We start from the raw sequence: 12,279 nt of genomic DNA on the forward strand, positions 1-12,279 counted from the left end.
CCCCCATGTGAGCGCTGTTCTGCCTTCAACTTAGTAGTTGCTCTGGGAGTTTCAGGCTGGGTTCTGTAAAGCATCTTGAGACCGTTTATATACTGAACTAGAAAAAAAATAAAGAACTGTTCTTTCCGCGGAGATTACATTATAAATTAGAATTGTAGGACTGAGTTTAAGACAGAGGGCACAGCCTGAGTTTGATATTGTTTATCAATCTTGCAGTTCACACTCATTGTCAATTACATCAGGAATTAAAATCAGAGTTGCATCGAGGTAATAAAAAATGGAGAAATGTGCTCTGAGATGTTAAGAACAGTTCACGTTTGCTTCTGGCCAGTATTTTATAATCTCAAGATCTCTGCAATTTCGCTCTCGGATTTCTATTTCAAAAAGATATATAATTTGTCGTGTTAAGTATGCTGAATGGTAATGGTTGCACTTATAAATCACTTTCCTACCTTAGAAAAGTTGGACAAAAGTATGAAGTGCTCTGCCACTCACCCACTGAGCAGAACCCAGCTCATATGGAGGGACCCATCTAGCCAGGTAGAAACGGAGAAAAGAAGAACAACATTAGTGCAGAGCTGCCCTCAAATACTGCATAGACATATGTATGTATGTATTCTTATTCATCACTCAGTAAATGCATTATGTTGTAACGTGGTAATTTTGGATAGATGAAGACACCAAAACTCATTGGCAAAGTTTAGGAAAAGATGTCTCTCAAATGGCAGTTTTGGTTTATTTGGGAGTGAGAGTGAGCTACCCCTTTTCCCTGAAATTTGCAACATGTAAGCTGCGACTTCCAACATAAGAATTACTCTCATCTTCCAAATGCTATACGTGCAAGCACCATGGAAACTACCTAACTCATAATTGGATCAGAAAATTATAAGTGACAGTCATTTGTTAAATGTGACGCTGGCCTATTTGTGATCTGTATGTAAGTAGTGCATGAAAATATCTTCTGAAACAAGCCCTTGATATATTTCAATACGCAACAAACAGACAGATCAAAGTCCGGGGAACAATTGAAAGCCAAAATGACTGGTAAAAAATGCAAAGCATTCCATAATGTTCTCTGCATGTGCACTGCTGTTTGTTTTTGTTTGTTTGTTTTTTAAATACAGGTCTCAACTGCAGCAGCAGAGTGAACTTCTATGAGAGATGGAATGAGGAACAGACTTTATTAGGCCTGGCATAGCTAGACCCAAATCATATCACAATATGAGTCTGGTAACACTCCATTTGGATTTCGTTATGCAATGTGTTCAAACCCATACAGAGCAAAAAACAAATCCTCATGCATCAGTCAGACCAATTTTCTTGTTCTTGTTGCTTTGTTGTCACTAATATCACAAATAAATATCAAAAATAAACATTTGATTCTGAACTCAGTTGTGTTTAGTGAGTGTTGTCACTAACGCCTGTAGCCTATAGTGTATAGGCCTTAGTGTGCAATATAGTATCACAGTCTATTAAACAAAATTAACAAAAGCTGCCGTATAAATACACACTTTTATATACTTACCACTCATATGTTTCTTAACAAGCTGATCATAAATTGTTAAAACATTTGAATGCACAGTCAATGTGCCCTTATGTCCACACACAGTGTCAAGTATGTGTTAAGTCAGGAGCAGTGTGGTGCCAAGAAGCCCTCTTTTCTTCTTTGTCACATCAGATTTGTTAAAACAACTGTGAAAACACAACTATTCTCTCTGACTGTCTCTTCTCCTTTGTTCTCTGTTCTGCTCCCCTCCCATCCACTCTCTGCAAGCTGGGACAAATGGCTGCTTTGGGACAGCGTGTGTGTGTGCAGTTGTGTGTGTGTGTGTGTGTGTGTGTGTGTAGGAGAGTGTCTCAATGTGTTACGTGTGATAAACTGCTGTGACAGCAGAAATGTTTGTGTGACAAGCACTCTGCGGTTGGAGTCCATTAGCTGCCTCTTTTGAGTCTCCTTGGCGGGTTATCACTGTAACACACCCACACACGCACAAATAAATGCATATATTTAAACACTCACGCACACATATGCACTGCGCAAACAAGACAGCTTGCTACTACTCTTGATGTCTGTGTCCTAGCAACATGTGTCTCAGGGCATCAATCTTTTGTGTGTTTTCCTGCATGTGTCTATAAAGAGCACATGTGTCACGTTCTTTGTGTGAACAGCTGGAATAGTTGAAATAGACTTGTGAATAATTAGTACAGTCTTAATATACATCTCTGACAAATAAATCGTCTAATTAGATTCTTGTCCACTGTATCGACTGCACAAAGGTTGTAGTGAAACACTCACAAGTCACTATGTGCAAAGTGCATTATAAACACAATGTGAGACCGAGATCATTGTCAGGATTTACAAATCCCATGTATCTATGTAACCCAGTGCAGTATATAAATAAACACAATTAATGCACCACCAAAAAAAAAAATAAATAAAAATTGATGTTATTTCTGACAAGGTTTTAGAGAGTTCAGCAGCTGACCATTTTCCTTCTTCCTTTTTTTCCCTTTGACTTCCAAAAAGTTGTGTTGACCATGTGACCACTAGTTTATTTCAGGATATGTGACACATGCCCCATCTGCCTTCTCAATTACAATACAATGTACGATTGACTGAACGCTAAAAGGATTTCAGGCGGAGACAGTATTTGGCTTTCATGTTCTCTCTTGGCTTAGGCACAGTACAATGTGTCTCTGCCTTTGAGACCCAATGGTGCCCCCCCACACACACACACTTCTGTGGCTCTGCAGCATTTGGTAAAAATCGCTTCATTCCCGAGGTCCAAATTCCCCTTGGACAAGTTGTATCGTTGCTGCCTGGCGTTTAGCCCAGCCTCGCCTTCCAAATGGGCCTAACCTTGAGGGACTTGTTTTGACCCCCACCTCCCAACATCTCTTGCAACCACCACCACCCCCCAATGTGTGCCCATGTGCACAAAACCACACAAATACACACTCCTTTAAACCAAGTGGATTGAATAATTGATGCCTATCCTTCTGATGCATTTGTTAAGCTACCCAAGTCAGACAGGGACTGACAGAATGTGTGGCTCTACCGGTCTGTGTGCGTGTCATATTTGTGTATTTGCTGCCCCCAACCCCACCCCCACCTCCATCATCACAGAAAACATGCACTGCCCCATCTGACATTCATCATAAACGCCATATGTTGTCTTTCCCCCGTTTTCGCTGTTTCTCTCTGTCTCTTTCATTTCATTCTCCCAGAGACCCAGAACTGACAAACACACAAACCATTTCTGATGTGAAACTCTGGACCAGACAAGCTTTTAGACCTCTTGCACTGACAGTTGAGGGAATAGACTGTGGATGGTTGTGGGGGGCATGCAAGTTTAAACAGACAATAAAGGCTGCGGGGGGGGGGGGGGGGGGCAGTTTGTTTTTTGGTAAGAGGGAGAGAGATGCTGACGGATGAAATGGGGGGAAAAAAGGCAGAGAGGAGCAGGAGATGCACAGAATTCACTTTGTGTATTTGACTGTTTTGCCTCTGTGGTGGCAACACTGTGTCTGTGGCATGGCGCAATGTCTATTGTCTCTTGTTTGAGGGTGAAGGCTGTCATCACAAAAGGAATATCAGCCTTTAAAAACATTACAAACATTGGAAAATTTCATCTTACCCTTGAAATGGACCTATCACCAAAAATATGATTTAAACTCAGTACATATTAACGTCTATTTAGCACTCAGATTCGGCAGCTATAATGTTTTCTGTTGTGTGTGTGGTAAAACAAAATGCAGAAAATACCACTGCTCCATCCCAGCAAGCAGCTGGTGAAAATGACAACAGAAAGACAACAAGCGGGGAAGGCAATAACAAACATTCATCAAAACTGCGGATAGGATGAGGCTATTCATTCTAGAGGCAGGGAAGAGAAATATCATCAATATTTGACATTGTTTTATGGAGAAGCCACTTGATTTCGTCCCAGGTCCTGTGCGGGTGACCAGCAGCGATCAATTACCATTGACAAGATTTGTGTACATGGAAGGACTTTGCACTTTGTTACGCTCTGCCCTGCCTCTGTGAAGTTGCCTCCTCAGAGATCACAAAACAAATCCTTAGTGAGTGCTCCATCTTGCCTCTGACTGCTTGGCATTGTTACTCTGAGCCTGCCAGTATAAGGACAACATTGGACTAATTATCCATAGAGGTAAGAAAATAGAAAGTGGTGACAGGCCTGCTAGAATCTCGCATCTAGCAATCCGTGCCAGCTTGAACAGACTGATATTTAATTTTACCACAAATTAAAATCTACTGTAAATTGTGTGCTAAAAAATTAGGTATCATCTATTACCAATATTTTGAGGTTGTAGAACACATACACTGTAAGTGAACAGTAGATATTATAAATCGCCCTCAGCAATTATGGGACAAATATTCATAGAAATTTCTGAAAATATAGCAGTCAGAGAGGCAGGTATAAATGGGCTAAAAGGGCAAAGCCCTCCCAAGCTAACACACACACACAAAAATTATGAGAAAATTGTTTTTTAAATAAGCGTATTGTTTTACATTTTGATGAAACCAATGGTAGCAACACTACTAAAAATCTAAAGAAAAACATAGAATATCTCTAAATGAGCTGCACCCCAGCACCCGGTCCACTTTTATTCAGGCTGATCTAATTTTCCAAATCTATACTAGTTCCTATAGATCACTGTAGAGTCCAATTGTAATTAATTTGATCTGGTAATCCACATTTTTCCCAGTCTCGCTGTGTTTACTGCTACATTTCACTGTTTTTGCCACTCAGGGGGGCGTGGCCCCAGGCGGCAGTGACGTCAATGAATACTTGTAAGTGATTGACAGGTGTCACGTCACGCTCCCATCATTCACTGATCATTTGGGCTAAATCCAGTCAGCCCTACAGGCTGCTGGTCATTGGTCAAAGTGTTTGGAGAAGAAGTTCAGCTATGGCGGCGTTACAATGAACGAGGTGGATTACTTCTAATCCATTTTCCTCAATGTTTTTGGAGGAAACGTAGAAAGTTAAGAGACTGGGATCACATCGACCAAACGATGTAAAAATAACTCAAAGGGACAAACGACACAATTGTAAGTTTTGCCTTTCTTAGTTTCAAAGAAACGTCTGGCAAAGGACAAGTGTAGTGTTTTTGTGGATTTGAGCGCAAATCACATCGGAAACAGCGCTGATTCAGGATTGTGAGACGTGTGGTTGCATAGTACAGTGGTTAGCAATGCTGGCTACCACACAGGACAAAGTGTGTTTATTTTTTTCCATAGTGCAGTGTTGGTTGTCATAGTTTCAGTAAGTGAAGATTCTCAGCTAAGGCTATGTAATTAAAGATTTTTCATTTTTTGTTAATATTTCCCAGAAGGTGCACTTTTTTATTTCACATATTTTGCATGAAAACACCAACTGAGTCTATTAAAAATGTCTGTTAGTGAAAAGTTGTGATTGTCATGTCAGCCTTCTGATTAATGCTTGAACAAGTGACTAAATAGAGCAACACTTGCAGCTAATTGAGGGTAAAAGCGAATAGTTCTCTCTCTAGCATCTCCACTTGCTGGTCATTTTGATTTATTGTTACATTATTTTTTGTGTGTGTGTGTGCTTTCATATTAGGACATTGTATTCTGCTGTCTCAGGTTCAAACCACACAATCTTTTCGTTGAATAAATTTGAGAAGTTGAAAAGTCTCTTTGATTTGGGTAACATCTTGTCATAAAGGGGTGATTAAGGCAGACCAGTGGAGAACCACTGATGTAGAGAACTAAACAAGTATAGTGTAGGCCTACCTATAACTGATGTAACTGTGTGTATTGTAGGTGTTGCTGTGTTAACTATTTAATTGGTATTATGCATTTGTTTGCCCACCCACCAGCCGTCACTGTACATAGTTAATCTAAAGGATGGTGTTAGAGGTGTTACATTATTATTTTCCACACTTCCTGCATTGGCCCTAAAGACTGACATATAGTCAAAATGCATTAAATCGCTACATACTGTATGCACATATAATTTTCACCTGATGGTAGAATCACAATATTTGTGAATCTGTTGCTAATAAAGGTTCTCTAGTCAGCATTAATTACAATATATTGCTATTTTAGCTTTTTCCCCTGCATCTCTTGCAAGTATTATTGCGGCACTGGTTTTACCATCTCCGTAAATTAAAACGGAGAAGGCTTTTCTCAGGCCAGTTTAGTGTGTGATAAGTTTTCACCATCATGTATACTAATGCGACACCTATGACCTGCATTAGCTAATCAAGGTAATGATTTTCATCCGTGAAAGCTTAAGTGCTTGTTTTCAGTCAGCTTGAAATAAAACATCTGTATGCATGAGTTCTGTGTAACTGCTGTTCTGACAGACTAAAGTCTAGGTGTTCACAGTGCGTATGGGTAGCCTAGGTATTGTTGCTGAACCGCAATGCCATTTGTTTCCTGAGTGAATGCAGTCAGCCACCCATGATAAAACTTCTGAAAAGTGAATGCTGTATTTGACCATGCAAGTGGAGAATGTTAATTTTGACAGCTTAGTAAATGATTTAGCCATCTGCTCATTGTACAGCCAATTTAAACTCACAATGACAGATGAACAAAATCTTGGGCTGACATAGAAAACCCAGAAGAATGTAAGTCTTTGTCAAGTTTGTAAGAGTTTCAAAGTCCAGTCTGATTTTTAAATAAGGCTGCATCAAAATTTTAAGGGGAACCTAACCTTAACTAGCTGTGAAATCCATAGTCCAGTCTAGGAAGTGGCTTTAATGCGCCTACAAGCTGGTTTGATAAATGCCAATCAAACCAAATGACGTAGATATGTCAATTCATAGTACTATACTCTAAGATAAGAGAGATAAGAGACAGAACACTAAACATGTGTGGAAGTGCCGAACTTCCACCTCTGTAAAAAGCAAGGCTTGGATTCTGCAGCACTGGTCAGATGGTCTGAATTTGGGGATAGATCAGCCCAACATTGAACAAATGTCCCACTACAGCATTAGCTGTTAGAAGTCAGGTTGAGTAAAGTCTGCATGAAACATGAGATAATACGATTTGGAAGGTCAAATGAATCAAAGCACACCTGTTGTACTGTTCTACATTTGTCCCAAAGGTGATTGTAATGTAACAGTAAACCTACAACCTAAACGCCTCATTGATGGAGTTTGGTCAGAGAAAGAAAATTGATATGGGACTTAAATACATACACTTCAATCACTATTAGTAGTACAGAGAAGCCTTCTGGAAATGCGAAACATGCACGTTTGGCATTGATTCTGTGAGGCATTCTACCTTAAACACATTCCTTTGAAGGAATCAAGCCATCTCAGCTGTAATTTGATCAAAAAGCTGATTAAAACAAAGAGCACTTGAGTTAGCTAATGGTTCACTATTTTCTCCCTTTAATATGCAAAAATATGCAGCAGCACACTCCAAAAACTAATCAGATCATCAGCTCCATAGGGACACCTGTAATTTAAATATGGTGTTCCATAAATTGTTCTCTTCTTTACAGAGTATTATTTTGTTTTATTATATACATGCTACACATAATACAACAAAGCAATCAAGGGGTACTGAGGGTATTCTTCGCATTACTGCTTTGTTCCAGAAGAAAAAAAAAACAAAAAAAAAACTACACAAACAACTAATAGTACATATACATAGTACATAGATGCCGGGAAAAGCAATTGAGCTTCCAGCTGCTTTCTGCTTTGCTGATTATGCTGCACTTAAAGCTCACGTGTGAATGTTGACTGTGACCAACAGCAGTACTAGCCGTGTAAAGGATATTTTTGCATGGCTACATAAGTCACTCATAATGGCTGCATGAATGGCCGGTCACTTTAAACTGTTGAGGCTGTAGTCTAGTAATATAGCGTGGGTAACAGTGGCCCCTCTGAGTGCTGCAGCGCTAGCAGGTGATTTGTAGCTCGGGGAGACTAATGAAGTGGTCGCTCTGCCACCCTGCTTCTTTTGCAAGATCAATTCAGCGTCAGGGCGCGTACGGCTGCCGCGCTTTATGAATGATGGAAACCTCCTTAGGCCATCCATATACCTGAATCCCTGGCATCACTATGCACCCTCCCTGCTTCCCCCCTCAGGCCCCCATACTCCAGGAGGCAGGGATTCAGTAATCTTTCTTGTTTGGAGGAAAATACATTACCGTCGTCCTCCTCAGCTCTCCGGCCTTTGCCCAGCACACAGACATTATACAAACTGCATGCGCTCCTCCACAGCCTGACTTTATGAGAGTGTGTTTTGGAATGGGTGCAGATACACACACACCTACGTAATCTTCTTACCTTTGTGTGTCTTTCACCTTTTTGCCACCACCAAAACCTGCTGCCAGAGCTGTCATCATTAGCGCAAACGATTTGATCGACTTGATACGAGGCTTTCTGCCACGCTTTGGCCATGATGACATCCTCTATTACAGAAAAAGGTGTTTGAGAGGCCGGGGGAAAAAGGAGCTTTTAAACTGTTAATGCATAATGCGATAGATGTTTTAGTCAGTGGATGATAATGAAAATGAGCGAAAGCGGTGAGCAAGGGAGCCAGTCGCTCTCTCCCTTGCTGGCCTTTGATCCCATCCAGTCTGGCTTTTAAAGCATCTGCTTCCGTAATGAGGAAGAGTTTACCATAGCTGATGCAGATTCAGGAAATGATTTCAAAAGTTAATGGTGTATTTGTCCCGTTGATAAAGAGCTGTGCCTTGTTCTTTATGACATTGCTGATACTAGCCATAAAACAGATTGTGTGGAGGGAAAAAAAAATGTATTTATCATAAGTTACAACAATTATCCTGAAATACCCAGGGGGTAATTATTCCTGTTTTAGTTGCGGATGCATTCAGTGTAGGTGCTTTTAATGTGGCTTTATAAGTGAGGCCTGGGGATAGCAGTGAATGGGCTGGTCTCTGTTAGTGTGTGTCAATAAGAGAAATCTGTCATGGGTGTTTTCATATTCTGATATTACAGTGCGGCTCGTCTAAGGGAGTCTGTGGCATTTTGAGAACAGTTTGTCATGTATAAAGATGTCACGAGCCTACGCCTCCAGCCGAGGGGTTGAAAGGGAAAAGTAAAATGACAATGAACACTTGTGAGAGTTTTCTGGAAGCTATGAAATTTAAAGTCCTCCCTTTGTGCTCCTCGCTTAGATTAAAACAGGAAGAAAAAAAAGTCAGCGGCGGAGGGAAACTGAGACAACAGAGTGTGAGGAAGACTCAGAGGAGGCAGGAACACGGCAGCGGGAGGAGTGTGAAGAGGGAGCTTGAAGTCTTTACTGTTAATCTTAACATCTGAGATTGACTGGTTCAAGCGCCTAGTAAATCAGCACCTGCATGGCAGTCGTCTTCTTTTATAATAATCTGGGTGTCAGCAGTGAAAGAGGGCGAACAAAATAGGTGGCAGTGAGGGAAGGCAGAGTGTAGTCGTCCAATTGAACCTGATAGCTTCCCTCCCTCCCTCCTTCAGCATCTCTCACCTTCCCTTCATCCTTCTTGTCCTGGCTGGGAGGAGAAAATGAGCAGGAAGAGTGTTTAATGTTTCTCCTGATGCTACAGTAGAATGAACTGGGCCCCCAGCATGTGCACTAAGAAATGAGCTATACACAGATGATACTGTAGTTTAGAATAATTTATTGCTGGGAGATTTCTTGTTTTATCAACAAGAGAACTGGCCTCTCTCTCTCTCTCTCTCTCTCTCTCTCTCTCTCTCACTCTCTCTCCCGACACCGAGAGGCAGTGATTAATTTTAGGCGGTTTTATGCAACTGAATATTCCATTCAGAAACACGCAACTATAGAGAGCAATACCCAATTGATTTATGACTACTACTGACAGATACTTCCTTTATCAATTGTTTTGACTGTGTTTTAAATGATTTGGCAATTATTTATTCTGTAAGATGTCCACATATCTTCAAACATGTACCTATTTACACGTGTAGCGGTGAGAGAGCAATGTTAACTTGCATTGAAGTCATTTCTCTTGTCGCTTGCCTTATACAAGTCACTCTTGTTTCATCTCAGCTTTGTTCTCCACACCCTTCACAAGCTAAATGCTTTATTATTAACACAAACTTGTTGCTAACTTTGTCAGATTCAGCCTCCTGCGACTGGAAACTATGCTGATGAGAAACAAGTAAAACTGCACTGTAAAACCAAATCAACGAAATGACACTGACACAAAAGGGGCTAAAACGCGACCCAGATTGATACTGTATTCACGTGATTTTTTCCAATAATATTCCATGTTTAGCTTGAGCAGTAATTTACATCCTAAAAATATACCTGTTAAAATACCGTTTTTATGGCAAACAACATTTCTTCATTAGTCTAAATCCTAAGCATTTATGCCAAATATTTAGAAGCAAATTGGGCAACACCTGAACAAACACAAGCCTTCTTTTCTTTTTTTTTTTCTGTCACTCACAAACAAAAACTGCAACACACTGATACCACAGCTGGTAATACCAACAACACACGTGACTTAAGCACATCTCTATGCTTCCCTCTAGAGCAGAGGGGATAAGATTCACCAAAAGATACAGCATCTATGCAGCAGTTGCAGCAGCAGCGGTGACAGCACTGAAGGGCTCTTCTTGTATCCCCTGAGTGTTCTACATTTATTTTTTTCCCCCCTTTATATATTATTCAACTTCAAGTAATTAATTCAGGATATCAAATCAAGATGTAGGAAATCAATCAAGAGCCTTTTTCAATCTGCCTTTCATTACGCAGAACCCCCGGCCCTGGCTGAGCCTGTAGCGGAGCTGGCCTGGACTTCTATAAAGACAGACTGAAACACTTACGTGGCATCCCGTCTGCTGGGGAAGATGACTGCTTTGCTTCGCAAGACCATGCTGAAGTACTTAGACTGCATCCGATTGGGTGGTTGGAATTATTTTTGTTTAGTGCTGATATAAAAATGAACCACATGGCAGGCTTCTCTTGATCACCAGGGTCTTTGGAATGGTCCAGTCTGATAATGACATTGTTCTCCGTTTGAACACATGTCGGTGCTATTAAATTGTAGGTTAGCATATCAACTTTATTCTGCTGAATGGTTAAATGTGACAAAGAGTATCTAAAAAGATCCTTCCGTGGAAAACTACTCCTTTTTTTCTTTTTTTTTAATTTTACGGCCAGGAAAAAACTGATGCAGTGTATTAAGCACATCCTCTCTGAATGCACCGAAAACATTAAAAGGAGCTGATGCATTTGTGCAAGATGATGCAGCGTGTAGCTTGAGCTGAGATTAAGTAAGAACAGATGTCATTGGAAGAAACAATCCGCACTCACCAGATATGTATACGTATTATTGTTCACTTTACGCTCTTACCTCTTCCCCTGTCTGCAGTTACCCTGGCAAAATTTACCCGCTCTGTTCCCGCTCACCTCTGTGAGAATCAATAAACCTGGTCAAATGACACAGAGGGGTGAGATTCATCTCATCTCCTTTTAGGCAGATATTCTCCCATCTTGAGGCGGACACAATAATGTTGTGGTAAAAATGTCAGTCAAAGAGCAGCGAATGTGAGGGAGGAGGGTTGTGGGCAGGTAATGACTTGTGTGTGTGTGTGCGCACGCGTGTGTGTAGTGCCGGTGGTTGGAGGGGGTAATTTATTGAAGGAAATGTATCTATATTCTCATAGAGCCACTGTGAAGCCGAGATCTCCATTGCAGTGATAATTTGCGGTTGTTAAAGTGACACAGTGTTGGTAGGCTGTTCGAGGCGAGGAATGTGGGGGCCAGACCTGACAATTAGAGCCCTGTATATCACATGCACTCTCAAAGGAGGGATGGACTAGGGAGAGGTCAAGAGACACACACACATACACACTCATGTGCACGCCCAGGGACATATTTAAATAACACACTCGCCAAGACAGGCATGCAAGGTGCCGGACATAGTGTAAATACAAGTAAACATACACTTTTAAAGCGTGAGGTCAGACAGGACCGTGCTGGGGTGTACATGCACACATATGCCAAGATAACATGTGGCTCTCATTTGAAAAAAAAAAAAAAATGTGGTAACAACAAAACAGCAAATACTTGATGTGCATAACAAAAGTTAATTCAATTTCCTCCCACTGCCCATTTGACAAAATACAAATGTAAAAAAGCTTCACACACATTTGTGCATTTGCATCAGGCTCCTGTGAATGACGTTTTACATCATTACCCATCACTTTCAGAGTAATGCAGTCTAATTGGACAACAGAGGAACAAACGTGTTGTACAGTACATATGAAACGATTCAAGACTGCAGGTAAAAATCCATTTCT

The sequence above is a fragment of the Mugil cephalus genome, chromosome 3, assembly GCF_022458985.1.
Source record: "Mugil cephalus isolate CIBA_MC_2020 chromosome 3, CIBA_Mcephalus_1.1, whole genome shotgun sequence".
NCBI classification, from domain to species: Eukaryota; Metazoa; Chordata; class Actinopteri; order Mugiliformes; family Mugilidae; genus Mugil; species Mugil cephalus.